At 46.7% G+C, this 23291-nt stretch overlaps 1 protein-coding gene across 5 annotated transcripts in view; it reads right to left on the bottom strand.

The window, feature by feature from the left end:
- The window catches only part of POU2AF2 (POU class 2 homeobox associating factor 2), a 490852-nt gene that overhangs the window by 262608 nt on the left and 204953 nt on the right, over positions 1-23291 (bottom strand). For 4 of the 5 annotated variants that reach the window (XM_058686716.1, XM_058686718.1, XM_058686717.1 and 1 more), the window contains 2 exons: positions 23068-23243; positions 1058-1117 (listed from right to left, as the gene is read on the bottom strand). The gene's annotated coding sequence lies outside the window, so the exon portion shown is untranslated. The remainder of the gene's footprint in view (positions 1-1057; positions 1118-23067; positions 23244-23291) is intronic. The other variant, XM_058686719.1, reaches the window with a different exon arrangement.

Genomic DNA, 23291 nt, shown 5'->3' with positions numbered 1-23291 from the left:
GTAAATTGACCCTAATCAACAGAAAGACCGGGTGTTGTACAGGGTATTCCCTAATTTCTTCTTTTATTTAGCAGACGTTTATGGGAACTCTCTACTGTGGCAGGAACAACGGCTGCTGCTCAGGGCTGGGCAGGCAAATGTGACTAAGAACTCAGCTCCACAAAGAGCCTGGAAGATCTAGAAGTTTCTTACAACAGCGTGAGATATGTGATAAGACCTTATGTACATATGTGCTTGGCCTGGGAGTCAAAAAAGCAGTAAAAGGTTATCTCTCGGAGTGCCAGAGGTATTTATGATAATAAGTATCATAGCTAACCAGAAGCTTCCCTTAAAGGCACAACCCAGAAATTGCAAGAATGGCTTTCTCTCATAGCCCATTGGCCTCAACTTACTCTGACTGCAAAGGGTGCTGGGACATAAAGTCTCCAGCTGAACAGCCATTGCCCCTTAAAACACTGGAGTTTCTATTACCAAGAGGAGCAAAGGGGAATGACAGTTCTAAAGGGGGAACAGTGGGCAATTTCTGCACCCATCATTTTTATTCCGAGCTTTCTTGAGATACAATTGACATACGACACTGTATTAGTTTAAGGTATACAACGTAAGCACCTGACATATTCAAAAATATTCAGTATATATTGCATATGTACAATATGATCACCACAATAAGTCTAGATGGCACCCATCACCTCACATAGTTACAATTTTTTTCTTGTGATAAGAACTTTTAAGATCTCCTCTGTTGGCAACTTTAGATGACACGCTACAGTGTTGTTAACTGCAGTCGCTGTGCTGTATATCAATCCCCAGGACTTCTTTATCTTATAACTGGGAGTTTGTACCTTTTGATCATCTTTACCCATTTCACCCACCTCCCACCTGCCTCTGGTGATGACCAATCTGTTAAGTATTTGAAGGGATGGCTGAGAGAATCACTTAGAACCTCAGGAATGGAAGCAAATCCAGGGGTCATCTGATAGCCTCTCTGGGAATATTTGGACTTTCTCTTCAATATTCCCATCTGCCTCTCCCCCAGCACTCTCAGGGGGTCACCTACTTGTTTGGGCACTGGCAGGGATGTGGCTTGTTTGCAATACTGCTCTTCCCGGCACATTAACTGAAAAGAAATGAGCCCTACCATTAGAAGCTATCGTCACCCTGTTTATATCATCAGTTCTCAGAGGCTGGATCTTAAAAATGAGAAGTGACACTGTAATGGGATTAACGCATCAGCTAATGTAATGGGCTCCTTTAGTCAAAACTAAAAGCCATTTAGGAGAAGCACATGAAAGCCATCCATCTAGTAAGGAAAATGTCTCTTCTGAATCCTCAGCAAAATTGGGATTAGAGGGGGACCGCTAAGCTGTAGGGGGTACACCCTTTAGAGGTTTCTTTCTAGACAAGAATTGTGGAATGGGCTCTGCCATGTCCCTGGTTTACTGATCTTCATAATGAGCACTAGAGACAGAACCCTAAGTGACTGCTGAGCCCCCATCCATTGACCTTGACTATCCTCAAAGGAGACACATGGAACAGAAGACACTAAGTAGCCGAGTTCCTTACATCTTTTGCAGACCTTCCCTCTCCAGAAAAATAGGAGCAAGAAGCTTGAAGGCAAGATATGCTCCTTAAAAAACAAACAAACAAAAAACTTTGCTATTTGCATATACGCTGATGAATCCTTTAATTAAAGCAATTTGACATTCTAAGGTGTTTTCTCTAATGGCACACATGCACTTCTGTTTCTGATAGGCTGGAAAGTAGGGTATTATCAGAAGATCTGGCACAATGTTGGGTGGATTGTGTGCATAGTTTTAATTGAATTCTCATTTTATTTTTAACTTCCAGAACAGATGGAGTCTGGGGACCAAAATAATCCCACTCTTCCATAAGTCCTTGAAAATGAGTGGCTGTGATCCCATCCATCATTTGATCGGCATTTATATAGATCACCTACTCTATGCCTCGTGTCTGGGCTGGCAAAGGAGAGCTATTTTTGTTGCAATAGTCCTGTTGTGGGGTTAGCGCTTTAAAGGTTTCAGCGATGGTCACTGCTGGAGCAGAAATGGGTAAATTACAAGTAGGTACAGGAACAGGATGTGACCATCAGGTGGAGGAGGAGGCTCGCAGGACAGTGAACAACCAGCTGGCTGTGGCTGGCTAACTAAGGCCGCTGAAGTGACTCAATGAGCTCGGTAAAGAACACCAAGGTCCATCAGTGATACTGCTCCAGGAAGCCATAAGGAGGAGCTGCTGACAGAATGCCTCATGTCGGCCATCCCTGCTGAAGGGACAGAGAAGGCTGTAGGTAGAAGACAGGGCTCCAAAGAGCAGGTGGACACAGGAACTGAGATGATGGACCCAAAATTATTTCATCTGAGCATCAGCTTATAGACCAGAGAGATATAACAAAGAGATAGCAAGTAACGAGGAACCTTCTAGCAGGAATCAGATATTCTGCAAGTATTTATTGGCACCTGTCCGGCTGGCAAGGAAAGGGGTTGTAAAACCACAGGAATATTTATGGGGCTGACATGGGATAAACCCTCTCCTCTGGCTCAAGCTCGCTCTAGGAATACCTCCTGGGCCAGGAAATGACCCGGGAACCGGAGGAATGTACCAGCCTGGGGCTGTTGAAGATCCTCCAATCTCAGCCTTGCAAACTGGGTGACAAATCGTGCCGCCCCTCTGGCCCCTGCCCTCTTGTCCTACCCAGGCTGTGCAGCAAGAGCACACAGACCTTCTCCTCTGACATCACTGTCCTCCCCCTCCTCATCACACCTCGGCCGGAGGCCCACTGTACCAGACAGGCTAGCCACAGGCAGCTCTGGGGGTCCTGGCCATCCAACAGCTGCCCTCTCCTGGGGCAAGTGACTTGGCTTGGGCATGACTTCAGGCCATTTTCTGAACAAACACTCCCTCAGCACCCTGTGCCGGGTACTGCTTGCTTTAAGCACCTTACAACATTAACTCACTTCAAGGGTACACTTATCTCGATGAGGACAGAGAAAAGTACAGAATTGTGGGACCGTTATATTGTCCCCCTGAAACTACTATAACACTGTGTTAATTATACTTGAATAAAAATATCAAAAAAGAAACCCCCTCTCTGCAATAGGTCATTTTGTTATTTCCTTTTGACAAATGAGGCAACTGAAGCACAGTGAGGTTAAATAGATTGCCTAAGCTGGGCGTGAGCTTCTAGAGTGGGTGCTCAGCCTCAGAGATCCTGGCAGCACCCCCCCCCCCCCCGCCCGAGGAGGCAGCACAGTCCCGCCACCAAGCCTTCCGGGGGACGGAGCAGGCTCCCAGGCAGGTGTGTGCCCCTGTGGCCGTCTGTTAGGTCAGCACTGTCTCCGAAATCCACGCACTCCTGCGTGAGAAGGGTTCCCCATCTTTCTCTCTGATCAGGACCAACTTTCCCTCTCATTCTTCCTCCCTTACCTCCCCTGAAAATGAGATTTTTGCTCATGATTATTATTTGGGGTGGGGGATCCCAGGGAGCAGAAAATTGTCATAGGAACAGCAAGTGGTCTGCCCTGTGTTTCAGGAGGGAAAAGAGGTCGGTGCTGCCTTGTCTTAGATAACGTTTTAGATCTGGCTCTCGGGGGGTGCTGACAGATGGGCCCAAGATGCTTGCTTGATATGACACTGTTTCATTTCTCCCTGAAAATATTCAGTTAAGCTCTGCTTGGAAGGGAGGATCTGTCCTTTCCCTTCCCCCCCCCCCCCCGCCCCGCCCCGGGGCAATCCACAGGACAAAATCGTCAGCAACTGTCTTGTGGCCTGAGCTGTTTGTCCGGTATAACCCCTGCAAACTGGGGGTGAGGGTGTGGAGGTGGGGGACGTGTGCTTCAACAGAACCAGCCACACACGCTCACACATCCCGACACCCTCAGCCCCCTCCCGGCCCGCCTTGAAGACAGCGTTCTGGGGAGCAGCCATAGACACCACTTCCTTTCGTCAACCATCCACCTCAAGGGCCTGCCAGCCCATGGCCAAGTCCCACCCAGCAGAGATGCTCCCTCCTCCTGTGGACCACCTTTAGCTACAGAAACACTGAGAAGAAATAGAAAATTTAAAACTAAATCCGTGCTTTCTTTTTATACCCTGGGTCTGATCAAATTCCTAGGCACAGCACCCTTCTCATTGAATCTGTACACAAGGAAGGCATTTGGGACACGAGATGTATTATATCCTATTTAGAGCAAACCTACAAAGGGCAGAGAAAGGGGAGGGGAGCTGATTCTTCTAAATCAGCTTGTCTGTCTCTTATTCCTACTAATTTGGGAGATTACAGGAGGCAGCGGGTCACCCACTGCTGAATTCCCGGGTCCTGGTGCCTGGTAAGCACTTGGTCAATATTCACTGAAAGACAATGGCCTGACTTTCAATATGAGTAACCAAGGGAGTCCACTAGTTTCCCAGCACAACAGCCTGATCCATTCTTTCCTTTTCCAAACTTCCTTCTCAAGAAGCAGCTCAGAACTACCTGAGCTGTGGTACCTCTCAGGCTGTGTACATGGATTACCCCTGGGGCCCAGAAGGAACCACAAGGCAGGGACGACATCATGGCAGCAAATCACCAATCCAGGGCAAGGACACACCGAGAAACCGCAGCCACCAAATTGACTCCCTAAGTAAAGATATATTCAGAGTTGAGAGGCCAGGTCCAAGTCCAAGTCACAACCAGGAGACACAAAGTAGTTCTTCCATCCCAGGGCACAGAATTCAAACTGAGATGGGGAGCCTGAGCAAAATCCAGAGGTCTGCAAGGAAAACTGAACGTGCCCCAAGTTAATCTTAGTATGTCAAACACATTCGAAACTGATCTCATCCACTCCCCTCTTGAAGCTTTGTTCTCATCCTCAGAATCCCCCATTTTTGTGGAACCTCATGCATTCAATTCCTTGCAGGAGAAGCCAGGGAACATCCCTGATTCCTCACTACGTTCCAGAGATTTTACCTGTTAAATGTTTCTGGGATCTGCCCTTCCTTTGACACCTGCTAAATGCTTCTGGGTTGCGTCCGACCTCTGTACTTGCTTCTGTGATTCATGCCCTAGTTAGAGACGATTTCTCTCCTCTGGGTTGCATTACCACCTGTCCTCCGGGCCTGGCCCTCCCAACGCCTCCTTCTCTAGACAGAATGATCTTTCCAAAACACCCATCTTCCCCAGTCACTTAAATAGAACCCAATCACACAGAGAATTGGATTTAATTAGCGTGCCCTACAACGGCTCTGTGGCACTAACCTCCAGCTCGTCTGTTCGCGCTCCTGTGACTTCTCTCTTGCTGTCTCTCTGCCCAACTTCTCACCTTCTTTTAAACAGTTCTGTGGCTTCAATTTTTTTCTTTACTAAATTATTAAAAGGTCTGATTTAAAAAAAAATCAGTCAACTGCTATTTCTGGTAAAATGCTACATTTTGTATCCCCAAAACCTGGGTGATGCAGAACAGCTAGAAACACTGAGTCAAAACTTTCTTTTTCTTTCTTTCTTCTTTTTCTTTGCCATAAGGTAAAATTATTATTTGGGAAAAATTTAGAAACATTTACACAGCAGAGCATATCTATCCTAAATGAAATCACATAAGAAAGAGATTACAAAACAAGAAACAAATGGTTGCAAAATGTCAACTCCCCTCAAGTGATCTGTGGGGTTAGGGCTGACCTCGTAAAACTTTACTGAGTTTAGCCTGGGATATTGTTTTGTTCAGGTTTTTCTGGTGTGTATGTGTGTTATTTAAAAAACTCATCGAAATTTATTAAAGTAAATGCTACATTACTCTGACAGATTTCTAATGACAGCTCCTCACATATGGGAATGGTCTTTGTTGTTTTAAGTCTCCACACAGTCATATCAAACTTCAGTGGTGGTTTGAGCCACAGTGGATCTTTTTTTCCCAAACAAAATATCACACTTACACCATCTGATTCTGTAGAGTCCAATGAGGTGGAAATACTATGTTCATAAGACTCATATCAGTATTCTTATAAATGTATTATGAGTGTATTCTATATTCTAAAACACTACCTTAGGAACTAAAATTCTGTCAAACTTTAATAAGAACAAATATAGTATCAGTTAAGTAATAGCAGTGAGACTAAAAGGAGGCTAAGTCAAAATTGCTTATAGAGAGAAAAAGCAGGAAAATGTTCTGCTGACTCCAACCTGTGTGTGAGCCTGGACCCTGTGTCCTCCCAGCTTATGTCCTCCTGAGGACCAGGTGATGCAGGGGCGCCCTGCCCGTCTCAGCCTCTGTCCGGGGCTGCTCGTTCAACAGTACAGGAAAATAGGCCACTCAAAAGAAGCTGGCATATTGTGCAGGGGAGGTCCAGTGAGATGGGTCGACAGGAAACGGCCGGCCGTGTACTTGATCCCAGCCGCCTCACAGGTGACCCCACTCTAATCAGCAGCCCCACCGAGACAGCTCGTAGACAAGGGGCTTCCCTGGACCAGTGAAGTGACCTGTTGTCTCAGAAACGTTCATGAGACTGAGGTGGTTATATCTTGGCCCGTCTGTTTCACTTGCAAACTTTCATGGTGACCTTCCTGTTAGCACTCATATCTTTCCAACCGAAATGTTGTTTTCTGGGCCCTGCTCACAGCCAGGAACCTGTTCTAACCAATCCCCCGCCCCCGCAACCGAGGATGGCTCGGCTTGGCTCAGGGCCTGCAACCTAGGACCTTTCCTTCTGCAAGTTAAGCTCCTCTTTTCTGACTGGGCTTACAGTGAGAATTGGGCAACATCTTCTAGGTTACACAGTTGAGTCTGTTCAGTGACCCTGACTGCAGAGGGCTCTCCAAACTTTTCCAAACCCTGAAGACCTACCTAAACTAACTTGTGAGAACACACTCATGAGAGAAAAGTGCTTTCTCTTTCAGAACGAGTGTTAGCATCAAGGATTCACTTTCTGAGGGCAAGTTGGTGCTTTGACTCTTGGCTACAGACTCAGCCAAAGAATAAAGAGAAATATAAAACTGTTTCAGCATTGGAAGCTCCATCAGCTTTCCAGTTGGGCTGAAGTCAGTGGTTAAATGAGTCTCCTGGAGATCACTTATCTCAGCAGAGGTAGAAATGGGTTTCTTTTCTTAAGTTGGCCATGAGCCTTCGGTGCACTGCTTTTCGAGGCCTATTCTACACTGTGGGCAGCTGGCTTGGGGTCTGGGATCTTGGGGTTCGGGGAGAGATGTAGGTTTGGAAACTGCTTCCTTGTCGCCTCTTCCCTCTACCATATTGTGGAAACATGAGCTCCAAAGTTGAGATCAATGGCAAGAACCCTCCGTACAAGCCGGCATCTGCTTGGCCCCCTCACAGTGCCACAGGGAGTGCAGATTTGGCAGAAGTTCCCCAGCCCATTGATCTCAGAATCCAAGGGGGCCATTTATGACTTGTCGGGCTGTGTTCTTTCTCCTTCCCTCGGGTCTTCAGGCATTTAAAATCCTCGTGAGGCAAATAAAGGGGTATGCGATCGAAACCACCTTCGTGAAAAGCTAATGGGTGCTGTAGGGCCTCTTTCTACCCCAGAGGTCCCAACCACCTTCCTGTCACCCGCCACCCCCCCTCTGTTCCTTCAGTGAGCATTTTTGGGGAGCATATTAGGTATAAGATGCAATGGTAGGTTCCGTGGGAGACACCTCTCTCTCTAGGCCTTCCTGTTCTCCACAGAATCTTCTTTACCACTAATTTCCCCCTCTTTGGTTAATCTGAAAGCTTCTGCTGAGAGTCGTGCTTTTACACAAAGCCTGAGCGCCCCTGGAGGGTGGCAGAACTCTGTGAAATGTTCCAAGCTGTGCTCAGTAGAAACATTCCATTCAATCTCTCAGTCTTTATCACAAGAACATTACAAGCTGTTCCCAACAAGTGCAGTCCAGCCAGAGTGAATGGAAGCAGCAGTGTGGGGCTTATCAGACACCCCCTGCCTATTGCCTCCATTTGGACTTAGACCTTGAGGGGGTGAACAATGCCACTCTGTCCTCACAGTGGTCTTGGCCATGGCAGCATAGGAGGGGTGCTTCTGTGTTCCTACAAGGTAAAATCTGCCTCACAGTCATGTTCATCCATTTGCTTCAGGGAGGACAACGGTTTTATCAACAGCTACAGAATGCAAAAATGTGAGAACCAGTGTTCTGTAAGTTATTTGGATTAAATCTCGTAATGGTATCTCTGACTATGTCATTTAGATGACTGTGGCCTCCGTTTCTCATTTAAGCAAAGCCAGAAGTATGACAATACCTGACTTCAAGATATACCACAGGGGCACCTGGGTGGCTCAGTCGGTTAAGTGTCCGACTTTGACTTGGGTCATAATCTTGCTGCTTGTGAGTTCAAGCCCCGCATTGGGCTCTGTGCTGACAGCTCAGAGCCTGGAACCTGCTTCAGATTCTGTGTCCCCCTCTATCTCTGCTCCTCCTCCGCTCACGCACTCTCTCTCTCAAAAATAAATGAACATTAAAATTAATATATAGATATAGATATAGATATAGATATAGATATAGATATAGATAGATATACCACAAAGCTGGGGCACCTGGGCGGCTCAGTCAGTTAAGCATCCGACTTTGGTTCAGGTCATGATCTCACGGTTTGTGAGTTCAAGCCTCTCATTGGGCTCCGCACTGTCAGTGTGGAACCTGCTTGGGATTCTCTCTCTCTCCCTCTCTCTCTCTGCCCCTCCCCCACTTGCTTGCTTGCATTCTCTCTCTCTCTCTCTCTCTCTCTCTGAAAATAAACTTAAAAGATATACTACAAGCTGTAATAATCAAAACTATGGTACTGGCACCAAAATGGACATAGCTTAACAGAACAGAATAGAGGATTCAGAAATAAATCCATGATTGTATGGTCAATTAATCTACACCAAAGCAGGCAAGAAAATGTAATGAGGAAAAGACAGTCTCTTCAATAAATGGTACTGGGAAAACTGGACAGCTCCATGCCAAAGAATGAGACTGGCCCACTTTCTAATACCATACACAAAACAAACTCAAAATGGATTAAAGACTTAAGTATGAGACTTGAAACCATAAAACTCCTGGAAGAAGTAATTGACATCAGACATAGAAACATAATATCTGACATCTGAAACATTTTTCTAGATAGGTCTCCTCAAGCAGGGAAACAAAAGCAAAATTAAACTATTAGCACTACATCAAAATAAAAAGCACTTTTTGTTTTAATGTTTTTATTTATTTTTGAGACAGAGAGAGACAGAGCATGAGTGGGGAAGGGGCAGAGAGAGAGGGAGACACAGAATCTGAAGCAGGCTCCAGGCTCTGAGCTGTCAGCACGGAGCCTGACGCAGGGCTCAAATTCATGGACTGTGAGATCATGACCTGAACTGAAGTCGGACGCTTAACCGACTGAGCCACCCAGGCGCCCCAAAATAAAAAGCTTTTGCACACCAAAGTGAAAACATTAGCATGTTTTAGGAATTCTCTAAGCTTGATGCCTGATACAATATCTGGCACTTTATGCATACTCAAAGAATATGTTTCTTGAATAAATATGTTGATTAGGACATGAAACATGATATATAAGGAGCATAATGCACTTTGGAGGTCACAGCATGAGTTCAAATGTTAGAAATGCCTGAGGGACAACCAGCATAGGTGACCAGCTGACAGCTGGAAACGTGAGTCTACAGGTCAAGAGAAAGACTGGGGTGGGCTCCCCTCTTCCACGAAGGCCATCTATGGTCCAGCCTTCCCAAGCGCAGTGTGATATGCTTGTGCATACATCTTGCAGTTGCTATCTGTGATGATTCTCATTTATCTCCATCTTGAGAGTGTGAGCTCCTTGAGACCAGGGGCTATATTGCGGATCAATTTTATCCCCAGGACTAGGATGGTCCATGGTACAAGGCAGATACTCAAGAATGTTTGTTGACTGAATTATCAAATGAATCCTGAGCATGGTTCTCGGCCCACCCTCTTTCCCTACATCCAAATTTTGAGAAGATCTGTCTATTCTGCTCCTCTCTCTTGGGCCTCATGAAGCTTACTTGAGCTTTGACAATAGCCTCTGATGAGTCCATTTGCTTCCAGTCTTGTCCCTGCTCCCAAATTCATCTTTGACTCCCCCCTCCATATGCCCCACCCCCCCCCTACTAAAATGGCCATGCTAAATCAAGATCTGCTTCAGGTAGCTTTGCAGATTAGAAGCCTGGAACAGTTCCTCATTTCTTTTGAGATAAAACCCAACCCCCTCGCTGAGGCATGCAAAGCCCTTTAGAATCTTGCTTCTGCTTATATCCCCTTCACCCCATTTGCCAGGCTCTTGATATCAGGGAAGCTTAGGTTTCTGGCTCAACTACTTATTCACAGAAGTTCAAGGGCAACTTTTTTCATCTGGACAGCAATCCATCAACTACAAAGCAGGTAAGCTACCACTTCCTATTTCTGAGATTATCATGAGGACCAAATTATTAAAAAAAACAAAACAAAACAAAACAAAACATGTAAGGTGCTTAGCAGAGTAACTAGTACATAGTGAGGGTTAAATCAATGTTTGCTATTACTTTTAGTATTATGGACACCTTTTTCAAAATATTTCTTGCTCACTCTCCTTTGTGCCCATCATAAACTGTTTCTCCTTTCTTCTCTTTGTCTAATTCATTTCTCAAGATGTAAGACTCAATTCATATTTCATTTAATCAAAGAAGCCTTTCTTGAGCCTACCATCTTACATAAAGTTTTATGGATTCCTCAAGAACTATGTGCCTACCTCTACTTATTCCAGTGTTTTGTAAGTGGATATTTTAAGTTTATTTATTTATTCTAAGAGAGACAGAGAGAGAGCACAAGTGGGGGAGGGGCAGAGAGAGAGGGGAACAGAGGATCCGAAGCAGGCTCTGCACTGTCAGCACAGAGCCCTATGCGGGGCTTGAACTCACGAACCATGAGATCATGCCCTGAGCTGAAGTTGGACGCTTCACCGACTGAGCCATCCAGGCACCCCTATAAGTAGTTTTCTTTATAAACAGTTATTAAATGAATGAAAATTAGTTACTCGTCTCATCTACCTGTTCTACTATACCATGAGACCCTCAAAAGCAAGAGGACATTTCATATAGTGTCTAGCATAAGTATTCAGTTAATGCTTTATGTAGGGAAGAAGGAAGGAAGGGAGAGAGGAGCCTTTAAGAGAGGTGGGGAATGTGGGGGGGTAGGAGTTCTTTTAACAAATTAATGTTCAATTCTAGAGATGCTGAGATGACTAGCAAACAGATAGGTTTAGGGTCTAGAGCTCAAGAGAAAGACCAGGAGCAGGTACAGACTTGGGAGATGCAGTATAAGGGTGGTTCAAGGCCCAGGAGTGAACACAATAGCCTCGGGAAGATGTCCAGAAGCAGGGGAAGACAAGGAAGGACTGACTCCTGGGATGCACCATATTTCAAGGGCAGGCAAAAGAACGCCCAGCAAAGGAGAATGTGCTTCCCTCCTTGAACCTAGGTATGGTTTCAAGATCCCTCACTTGTGACCTGAATAACTAAGATTTCAGGATGCAGAACATTCCATCTCTCCTTCAAGGGGCGACAAACTAGGTTAAGTAAATGTTATTGAGTCATATGCCAAACAGCTGTGTCCTTCTCCGGTCCAATTTCTCACCGCTGTTCCATAGGAGACTTGGCCAGGTGTCCCCTCTCTCCCCACTTACATGCTCTGTTTCCTTCCTCCTCCTCCACCCCCACTATTCAATCGTGGAGTCTTTGCTTATGCTAATCTTCTCATCTAAACTCTCCTCGTTCTTCTCTATTTATCCAAAATCCTTAGCCTCCAATGTTTCTCCAAAGATCCACTCCCTCCATGGAGCCTTCCTTGGTCATTCCAGTTCACAGTGACATCCCTGTCCTCTCATGTCTGGATTTGTGGTACCCACACTTACACTGTCTTGTTTGTTGGCTTGGTTGTTCTTAAACTGACCCACCTCCAGAAAAGAAGCTATGTCCTAAGACATAGTCTTAGGTCATAACTCACAATTCATAACTAGACAGTGTGTGCACATTCTTGCCTCCCTTACTCTGGGAACTTTTTACCCACTGCTTTTCCAGAGACTTCTGGGCTGGCCTGAGAGTAGAGTTCTGACTTTGGCCTGGGTGGTCTGGCATCATCTGGATGAGCAGGACAGCTACTGTGGCCTCGAAAGCTGTCCTGTGGCCTCAAAGAGTTAAAACACCTCTTGCAGGGTTCAATTTCCAGAGAGGCAGCTCTTTCAAAGTCAAAGTCAGCAGAGATGATTCATTCCTAAATCAGAAAATTCAGTTAAATGCAGGACAAAGAAGGAATGTTGGCAAATAGAATGTTTTCTCTTTTAAATGGGTTAAGTTGGTGACTTAGGGACACAAGCAGGACTCTTCATCCTGGTAACCCTGGAGTCTGACATACAGAGTCTGGCTACTGGGGACAAATGTACCCACGGGCTGGGGAAGAGAGGGCTGGGCAAATTCCAGGTAGGACCACTCCATCTGGTCATGGACGAGACAGGTGGCTGGTAGATGTAGCCCCTTAGCTATAACTATCCCCGGGGCCCATTTGCACACTCAAACTGTGTGCCAAACCAAGAACAGGCAAGTCCCAGACACTAAGACCAAGGCCCAGGCCTCCCACTGGGCCTGAACTCTAATAAGTTCATAGAATGCTGGGTGTTCCCAGAGCTAGATTTCCATTTCATTTCATTTCTTATGAAAATCCCTTTCGGAATGACCTATTTAAGACAGCCTCAGTCAGGGCCAGTCCTGCTTTCCAGAGAGCCTGCATTGCCAAATGGAGCACGTGTCCAAGGAAGAGGGGACAAAAACGTTAGCTGCCACTGAGTGGGTGATGTCAGGGTGCCAGACAAGGCAGTAGGGCACTTATGAACACCATCAGTGATAGGAAAAGTGGGCGTCGTTATGTCCATGTTGCAGAAAAGCAAACTGGTTCAGGTAAGCCAGACGTGTTTTCAAAGCCCAACCCCACCATTTTCATTCAAATCTTTCCTGAGGGCCTACAGTGTGCCGAGCATTGATCTGGGGATGCTGCATCAGTGAATAACACAGAGAAGACCCCTGCCATCACTGAGTTTACGTTTTGTAGAGCAGTAGGAAGGGAAGGGAGGGAGGGACCAATCAAGCAAGTGATAAGGTGATTTTAAATGGGGCAATTACGAATAAAAACAAAGGGAAGATTAGGAGAGGGGCTGGTAGCCACATACACTTTAGATACTAATGTGTCCTGGGTCACAAACAATTTATTTGCCGGAAAAAGCTACTTAACTTCTCTGGGTCTCAGCGTTCTCATCCAGGCAGTGGGTACACTAATTGTGCCTGCCTCATGGTCACTGTGAAGATGAGCGAGCTGTGAAGTTCCAGGCACACAGCAGGCACTTGGTAAGAGCTGGCTCATTATTATTATTATTAGATTCAGTGACTTATCCCAAATCATTCCAGGTCGCCTCCTGCCTCCAAGGACCAGTGCACGCTCCAGGGCTGGCATCAAGGGCTGCTTCTTTTTCTTCAGTCTTGGAGGGAGCACACAGGCTTCAAGGCCAGAAAGATCTGAGTTCAGATCCACCTCCATCCCTTTGTACCATTTTGACCACAGAAGGTTACTAAACTTTCCTGAACCTCTGCCATCTGTAAAATCCCATTACTACGAGGCATCTCTCCAAAGTGGTGCCAAGATTATTCCCGCATGAGATGAACGTGTGCTGAGTTCTTACCAGGTACTGTGCACATTTAGTGCTCGCGACAGAAGTTCCTTCCTTCCTTTCACTATGAAGGCCATACCACTAGCACAGCCCAGGATTAAATGATCTGGTCTCCCATGAGTTCGGAATATGGTTATCGTACCTGTCGCCCGTGAGGGATTGGAAGAGAATGATGGCAAGTCTGGATAATGCCGGTGGGCACGGTATTCATTCATTTGACACACATTCTTCAAGTGTCCTTTGTGTGCTATGTCTGGGATTATCTAGATGACCAGAGCTCTGTCCCTGCCCTCCAAGACTCATGGTCTATGATGACAACAACTTAGGGCTGTGTTAGAGGGGTGTAAGTAAGATACTTTGGATGCACAGAGGAAAAACATGCTTAATTCCATCTAGAGAGGGCAGGAAAGGTTTTATGGAGGAAGTAACATTTGAGCAAAGGATGAATAGTTAAATTTTTTTAATGTTTATTTATTTTTGAGAGAGAGAGAGGCCGAGCATGAGTGGGGGAGGGGCAGAGAGAGAGAGAGAGGGAGACACAGATTATGAAGCAGCCTCCAGGATCTGAGCTGTCAGCACAGAGCCTGACGCGAGGCTTGAACTCACGAACCGTGAGATCATGACCTGAGACAAAGTCAGATATTTAACTGACTGAGCCACCCAGGCGCCCAGGATGAGTAGTTTTCTACGCTAAGTGGAACACTGTAGAAAGAAGATGCTCTGGGCAGAAGTAACAGACTACACCAAGGCCAGGAAGAGAGACAGACAGCACCGGAGTTCAGCATGGCTGGATCCCACAGCAAGGTGGAGAAGTGATAATGAAGGGAGACAGGGCTAAAAATGTGGGTGTCATCCAAGGAACAAGGGCCTTAGACAAGCCATGATGAAGCTGAAGAGTGGCCTGAAGGGCTCCCTACACTGTCAGGAGAACCAAGGAATTGTGAAGGACAAATGAATGAATGAATCAATGAATGGATGATCCCTATGACACCTGACATTCCAGAAAGTGCTCTTGTGCATAGATTGTTTCACTTAAAAAATAAGGGAAATTCTTGTGCTCCATAGAAGAGTTTTAAAAAATCTTTACACCTGGCATCATCCGTGAAACCTGACATCATTCAGCCGAAATCACCTCATAAGTAGGGGTACGGGAGGGAGAATGCGGAGGGGCATCTGTGTGAGCCAGGGAGCTGCCCTCACTTCAGCACCCTCCTGAACCAGCTGACAATCTCAGGGCACCCAGTGGGGTTGGTGCTGACATACTTCATGGGCCCCAACTGACTTTCTGTGACATGCTGCCTCTTCCCGTGGAGGGGGCTGTGTCTCTACTGGTAGGCAGGGACTCACAGGTTGGAGGTCTCCAAACCTCCAGTGCAACAGAGAGGCCACCAGGCCCAGAGGAGCAGCTCCAAGTTCATGGTCTGGGACTGGTCTCAGCCTAAATCTACACGTCACCACTTAGCCGTTGTGTGACTGGAGGAGTACCCGAAGTCTGAACTTCCCTTTCCCAGTGTACAGAGTGTTCAAGTGTCCCAGCATGCCTGGGGACAGCCCAGAATTCTGCCTGCTGCTCTGCTGTAATGGGTGACAGGGCCTCCTTTTGCTCTCAAAATGATCAACTCATGATACGACCCCCTCACTCATCTTCCCCATCTCTCTTCTACGGTTACTAAGTAGGTGAAACGCATTAACACTGTTTTGGTCGGGACCGTTTGTGGGGCAAGTATTTACTAATGTAAACGGTGGAGGGAGTTTTGGCTCACCTCACCAAAAATATGGATTTTCAAGTTCGAGGCTGTGGGATGTGTACTTTGTAGCTTGGCACAACTTTCTCAGTATTCTTACTTTTCCTCCTCAGCCTCTTTAAACCTTGTCTGGAAATTTGGTTACTTGTATGCATGGTGGGGTGAACAGAACATGAGGTTTGGAGCCGGAAGACATCCTAGTGGACTCTGAACTTCCCTGGGTATGAATTTCCTTGTCACACATACATCACTGGGTGTCCGTAAGGGTCCAGGGAGACCCTCTGTGTGGAAATGCTCTGTAAACACAAAGCAGGTGAGTGGGTATAAAAGGACAGCACAGCAGTTCGTAACAAAAGCTACCTTGCTTCCAAACATGCACAAGACTGACCTCTGATCCTAATCTTCTATAGAGACCAAAAGAATAAACATTGTTGGGGTTCAGAAATGGTAACAGTTGAGGAGCACGACAGGACGTGCCCGGAAGGTGGACATGAACGGGGAAGAGAGAAGATCAGGGCATGCTGTGGGATTTCTTCCACAACGATGGAGTGACAACAAAGTGTTCCCAATTGTTGGGTGACTGGAGTGACAGCAGAGAAGGGCGGTTGAGGAACACGGACCTTGGACTGAGACAGCCTGGGTTTGAGGATTAAATGGGATCATGGAATAAGATGCGTAGTACAGTACCCGACACACAGAGAGTGATCAACGAGCAGGTGTTCACTGTGATTAGCGTGTGATTCACCCAGGCTGGGTGGCGCCTCCTGCAAAGGGCTTAATGCCTGGGCGCTGACTCCACATCGTCACCCTCCTCCTGTTGTTGATATGAACAAGTGGGGATGGCAACCATCGAGCAACATTTGGTGGCAAAGCGTGATTCAGTAGGACCCAGGGTTGGATTATTTCCTGTGCGCGGTGGATTTCGCTCACAAACTGCTCACAGAGGAAAACTTCTCACCAAGATGGGACATCTTCCTTCGGGGTCCCCGGGGTGTGAGAGGCATGAGGGGTCCCTAAGTGAAAGGGTCGGAGGGAGGAAGTCTGGCTACTCCCTGAACTGCCAGAAGTGCTCCCCTGGGTTTCTGACATTTGTTGTGTTTGTTCACTCTGTAATGTCGGGGAAGGTCTGGGCGTGTTCAGTAGACAAGCTTTGGGAGGCCGTGCTGACTCTTGGAGCCACGTCCTGGAGCCCCACGGATGGCTGCACAATCCCACAATCCCACAGGTTATGTCCAGACGATGCGATGGGCATCACCTGAGCATTTGCTGCAGTGGACAAATGCCCTTCCAAAAACGGGTCAATCTCATAAAGGCGTAGCGTTAGGGGGTTCCTAGGTGGTGATGAACACTTCTGCATGTGTGTGATAGTACAGACACTAATCTCTGCATGTGAAGAAATTATACAGAGCTAGCAAGCACACGCACACGGGTACATGTAAAATTGGTGAAATCTGAATGAGGTCTGTACATTGTCCCAGTGTCAGCCTCCTGGTTTTGATATTGTACGAAAGTTATGGGAAAACACTACCTTTGGGGGAAGCTGGGTGCAGGGTACATGGGAACTCTCTGTACTGTTTTTGCAATTTTCTCTGAGCCTGTAAGTATTTCAAAATTAAAAATATTTTTTTAATGGATCAGGCTCAAAATGGAGTAATTACTCTATGTTTCCCACTGTTTATGTTTGAGTAGGAAATAGGAAAATTAAATTAGTTAATACATGCAAGAGAACCTAGAAGAATGCCTGTTTATTTTTACTACCTTCAAATTCACTTAGTCTACTTTCTTAGATGTTTATTTTTACAACCTCCAGGACCTTTCTGTTAAAGTCTTTGGAGATCAGCCCTGACTCATCATCCAGCCCCGCTGTGCCTAAGAGCAGTACTTGTCAGTCTCTCATTACAGGCAAATCACCTCAAAATCTTTTCTTAAAATATAGGTTTGGATGTGGTTGGTCAGGGTGTCCATAGATAAAGTTCCTGACGCTGGGAGCTTTCACTGACAAGAGAGGACATGAGCCTTCTTATACAAGCTTCTGCCATAAATGTTTCTACAGCCCAGATAGAGGGGATATATTTGGGGACCCCCATGAAAGATGGTGAATCCCTAGGTGACTGATACAGCTCCTGCCCTTCTAAGCCAGAAGAGACCCTGGGAAGGTGGGCCCTGTTGTTTCACACATGCTGTCTCACTGATTCTCATTATGCATTCCATTACTGGGACTTCAACCCCAATGCTATGCTAGACTCTGAGAAAATAAGGAGTAAGATATACCCCCCTGCCCTCAAGAAGCTTCTGGTGGAGGGTACACAGTTAAAATGGAGTGTCCTGGGTTTCAGGGGAGGAATGCAAATGTGCTCTGAGAGCCTGGAAAAGAGGCTTTCAATCAGACCAGGGATCAGGGAGGACTTCCCAGAGAGGGCGACCCTCACACCGAAGCTGAAAGCAATCCTAAGAATTAGCAAGGCAGGTGAGAGGAGAGGAAAGGGAGGGCAGCATCCTGCCAGGCAGGGGAGACAGTGTGAGCAAGGGCACAGGAGGTTGAGAGACGGGGGTTTCTTCGTAGAACCAGCCAGAGTTAGGTGGGGCTGGGATAGGCCTGCTCATCCCAAAGCGGCAGGAGATGGTGGATAAGCATGGCCAAATTGCTTTGGGAAACTGTGGGTGAAATAAAGCCTGACCACCTTTATTGTGCAGGACATCTCAGAACCTTTGGTATGTTCTTCACATCACACGTGTCCTAGAGGGATGATCATATACAGCATTCCCACCCACCCACCCCCACCTTGTGGAACAGAAACGCTTCACATCAAGACATCCGGCAGGGCATAGCTTCTCTCACGCATCCGTGGGAAACACTGGGCTACTCAGACAAGTTCAGACCAAGACAACATGAAGATATTTTTCAGGGGATCCAGAGTGCTAATAACCCTTACTTTTTTGGCCAGAGTTTCATGGCCAGCTACTGAGTCATGCTGTGCTGGGCTAAGCTAGTCTCCCCCAGTCAGTCTCTGTAGCAGGACTACAGGGGTTCAACAGTCTCCCATTCTGTTAGCACGAGGCCATCTGCCCAAGCCATGGGGCCGGCTAAGGGTCCCATCTCTTCTTGGTCAACTAACCCATCTTCCCAGGTGTCTGCAAAAAATTAGAGACAGACAAGGCATCTTGCCCCGTGAAAAGAAATGCTGAAATGGATCCTCTTGGCAGTGATTACTCAAAAGGAGAACAATGAAAAATCAAAAATTAATCAAACCTTGAAATATAACCAGGGCTGGGGAATTGGTGAAATTGTATTTTGTTTTCATAATAAGAGCAGGACTGATGATTTTATTATATATATACGTATGTATGTGTATATATATATGTGTATAAATATATATATAATTTTACATATTTTAGAATGCTGGAGTGGGTAGAAAACACTCTGGAGTCAATTTGAACCCCGAAAATAAGATCATAACAAATCAAGAGCTCAAGCCCCCACCCCTCACCTCCTCTGCTCCTGCATGCCCCACCCCCACAGTAGTCATAAATACTTCCAACCAAGAAAAATATTTCTCATACACCTTAGAGTAGGATTTACTGCCTCGGTTCTCCACCAGCAATTCCTCGATTATCGGCTCACTAAATATTTATGAGGGCTTTTCCAAGGTACAAATGCTCTGAATTCAGTCTCCATGGCCATTGCACCAATGAAATGTGTGACATTCAAGCTCACTCTTGCTTCACTAGTCCTGTCTGTAAGCCATCCTTGCCTATATGGACTTCAGGTGTTATACTTTAGGATTTTTACTCTTTGAAACAAATGGTAAATACTGGTGGACCCTAGCTAAAGAGGAGATAGTATCTACCTGGAACACAGAAAAAGACAGGAGATTCATCAAAGAATACAGAGCACTGCTCACATTTTGAGGTGTAATTTCAGGCGGCAGCTTTAATGGATTCTTAGGTCAGACTTACAGAAGCATGGGTGCCCACAAGACGGGTCAAGTGTGGGAGAGCCACCTCTGTAACTGACCTGGCTGACAGTAGATTGTACCTCACATGTCCTTAGCTCAACAATGAAAATAATTTCTTCCCTCTGCTCTCTCATAAATCCAGCCCTCAGCTGAAAGGTTGTGTACCTGACCTTACTTTTGAGGAAAATGGGGTGCGGGAAGTAATGGGACACTGGAATGTGAGCCTAGAGTTCAGATCTGAAAAGCTTTCCCGTGCTGGGGGCAGAGAATGGATGCGGAGCCCTAACACCAAGCATCTTCTCTTTGTCTCCACCACTTAGTCCCCTGGCCTTCCTCCTCTTCAACTGGTACCACCAAATACACATGATCTGAATGATCTTCAGGGTCACTAGACAGAACCAGCAAGGTTGTCTTTCTGTACTTTGAAAGCCCAACCCTCCCTTTCATAATTTCAGGAAAAGCTTTATGGCTGCAGCAAGAGAATAATCATGCGCGCGCACACACACACACACACACACGCGCACACACACACACACACACACACACACACACACACACCCTGCCTCTATGCCTGTTCTTTTTATAGGCTGTAGCACATCTGTTCATTGTAAGGCTGCAGAAACCTAAAACCTGAAATGTTGATAGAAACAGATATGTTTTATTCCATGTGCTAAAAGAAAAATTAATGAGGCAAATATTGTTCCTATGGCCAACGTGGGATGGAAAAAAGTGACAACCTCCATCTATATCACTGCAATCATGAGGCAAGAGATGAGACTAGCGAACAAAGGCGTCTAATTTTAATCCCTCCGGGAGGAAAACTGCATTTCTGTTAAGGAGGTGGCTCTTCTGAGGGCCGTGGGAAAGGGTGCCAGAGATACATGCGATGGCTCCACACATGAGTGAGCGTTTGTGCTTACCCAAGGCCTGGCCACATCCCAGGGCCTGTCCCTAAGTCCTGGAGGAATCGGGGGTGGCAGAAGTCACCAGGGAGAGGGCCGGGCCAGGAGGCCTGCAGGGAAGCTGTCAGGTTCATTGGTTTTGTGCCAGGATGGAAAGAGGTTGGGCAGAACTCCAGAGAGGAGTTTGGAAGAACTGCCTGGGATGGCAGTGAACTATGGATTGGGAGTCAGAAGGTTACCCAGTGGTGTGAGGGTCTGGGGTTTCCTCACACCGCAGAAACTTGACCTTCAACCTCAATAAAGGGACTCGGCCGCGGATTTGGGAAAGGAGAGAGGGACAGACTGAATGGTCTGAAAAGCATGGGGTCCCAGAGGGAAAGAGGTCAGCCCATGTCTCTACGAACAAAGCCCTCAGAGGTCTGAGTCCAGGTCAGGGGAGCAAGATTGTAAAATGCCCCTGAACTCTCAGGACTGGGCTCCTGTTCTGACCTTTCTAAGCCCGTTGTGGTGTTTGTGGGGCTTTAGGGAGAATGGCTGGCAGGTGGGGGCAACAAGGCCAGGGATGGGAATAAGTTACAAAAGGCAGGGGTCAGAGGGCTGGGCCTGGGTGATCCCGGAGTGGGAGTGGGCCACGGAGGGGATACTGGAAGGTGATGATGGGGTGCCAGAACAATGAGAACGCCATGGGGTAGGAAGGGGCATCGTTTGGGTAGACTTGTCCATTCATTTCGCACGCAAGGGCTGTGCCATCGAGACTGCAGACACAGACCACAGACTGGAGTGTGCTTGCCTGCCTCTCCCCCACCAGTGCCGGCCCCTGTAAGCCCCTCCCCCCACACTTGCTAACAACAGAGGGGGCTGTGGGTCTTTGTCTTAGAGCTGGAATACTCCCCTTCCTGAGTCCTTCCCACCCACCAAGCCAGAGGCTCTGCCCCTGCAGTGAGGGAACATCTGTGCCCTGAGACAAGGCCAGAACTAAACTGATTAATTTACTAATCCTTTAAAATCAGCTCCAGCTCCCAGAGTGAGAAACAAAAACAAAAAACGAAAAAATAAAATAAAACAAAAACAAAAACAAACAAAACAATAAATTGCCTCTTTTCTTCTTCTTCTTTTTTTAAAATGGGAACTTGAAGAGGAACAAAAGAATTCCCTGAGAACCACTAAATTTGTGCTTATCTTACTGGGGGCTCTTCTCACTTTTTTGTACCAAACTTCCCCAAATGCCTATGTGTCCTTTTGAATTCCACCTGCTGTACGCCTAGGAATGGTCTAACCGGCCCATCATTCCTCTGAATATACACAATCTAAAGATGCAAAGACAATCCAGGGACTTAAAAAATCCTCCAGGGACCCAAGTCAAAGCCTGCATCTGCTTAGAGTCTTGATGACCACGAGATCCACGATGCTCGTGGCTACAGTGCCAGGCTCTGAGTTATTGGGGTATCTTCCCTACGAACAGCTCACTTAAATAAGAAAGAACCAAATTTATAACATGCAAAATAGTTCAATGCAAAATTGCTCCCGCCACTGGGAAATGGAGAGAGTTGCAGCTCCAGAGACAACTTTATGGGGTCTCCTGGCATTGTGGAGCTTATTAAAATCATAGATCACAGAGCTGAGGGCTGCAGGGAATTTCAGCCCTACTTCCATTATTCTCCCTACTCCCCTAAGTAAGAGTCGCTGTAATCTCTCCGTAAAAGGCAAGATGGCGGAAGAGACGGCACAGTGGACATGACCCTGAACTGACCCCCATTGTGCCCACGCTTCCTCACCATCCCGATCCGTTTGCCCCCAGGCTTCCACAGGAGTCCATCTGATGGTTTCTCTGTCCTCGGTGAGGGTTCATGTGCTTTATCAAAACCCTCCATGTGTGAGAAAAGCCGCCTTTTCTCCCATCTCCTCCTTCCCTTTCCCACTACCTCTCACCTGTTCAAGAGGAAAAACCACCCATTCTCTCTCTGATTTCCCACTCCTCCCATTCTGCCAGTCTTCCGTCACTTCTATACTGGGCTCTGAGGCAGACAGCTCACTGAGACTGAAACTGAGACTGAAACCAGTTTATGTACTGGTTATTTCACCTTGAGCAAATCCCACCACCCTGACCTGTCACCAATATGCCCTGAGGTCTGGGGAACAGTCTCCCACTCATGATGGAAGGAGTGGGAGGGAGCTGTCCTGGCAGTCATGAAGTCTGGGTTCTGGTTTCAACTCTAGGGTAATAGTGTGGGTAGGCTTGGGACGATCCCTGAATTCCTTACCATATTCCTTTTTAAGTGAAAATAAATAATACTCATTTCACAGGATGGTCGGAAAGATTAACAATGATGATGGAAAGGCTTTGCCTCTGTAAACCACAGACAGATGTCATGCAAGGTATTAGCTTCGTTATTATCCTACCCTATTGTTGAGGTCCCTAACATGGAACCTGGGTAAGTTGGCCCTATGTTAGGCAATGCCCAGCATATGACCCCCCTCTCTAAGGATTGATCTCCTTTACAGAGTGGGCCTGGGGAATGATATTTCTCTTCCCCCATCCTTCCCTCCTACTCAAAAGCCATTGACTACAGGCGTGGTCACCTGACCTAAGCAGATGAATCCTATTCTCTCACCAGGGGGTTTAGAGTTAGGATTCTGAGATCCTAGTCAATATCTGATGCTCACTTCAACTGAGGACACAAAAAGATGAGTGATGAGGAATGGTTATATTTGGGTCATACACAAAGAAACAGAAAAAGAGAGAAGTAGGAAGCAGCCACTTGCATTCACCTACTTTTGCATCCAAGGTACAGGCTCTAGAACTATGAATGCTGCAGCAGGAGATGAACCAATGGATCCTGGATGGGCTAGGATGGGTCCAATATACGCTGGTGTTCCCCGGCAAGGGAGGGGGTGCATCCCCTGACATGCAGACTTGCTTGATCCCCACAGCGAGGCCATGGTGTTCTCCTGTTGAACAGAAATCATTTCACGTAATGTCGACATCAGACACCACTC

The sequence above is a fragment of the Neofelis nebulosa genome, chromosome 10 (genome assembly GCF_028018385.1).
Source record: "Neofelis nebulosa isolate mNeoNeb1 chromosome 10, mNeoNeb1.pri, whole genome shotgun sequence".
Lineage (NCBI taxonomy): Eukaryota > Metazoa > Chordata > Mammalia > Carnivora > Felidae > Neofelis > Neofelis nebulosa.
Note: the sequence above shows the minus strand (reverse complement) of the source record. Positions and strands in the feature narration are given on the sequence as shown.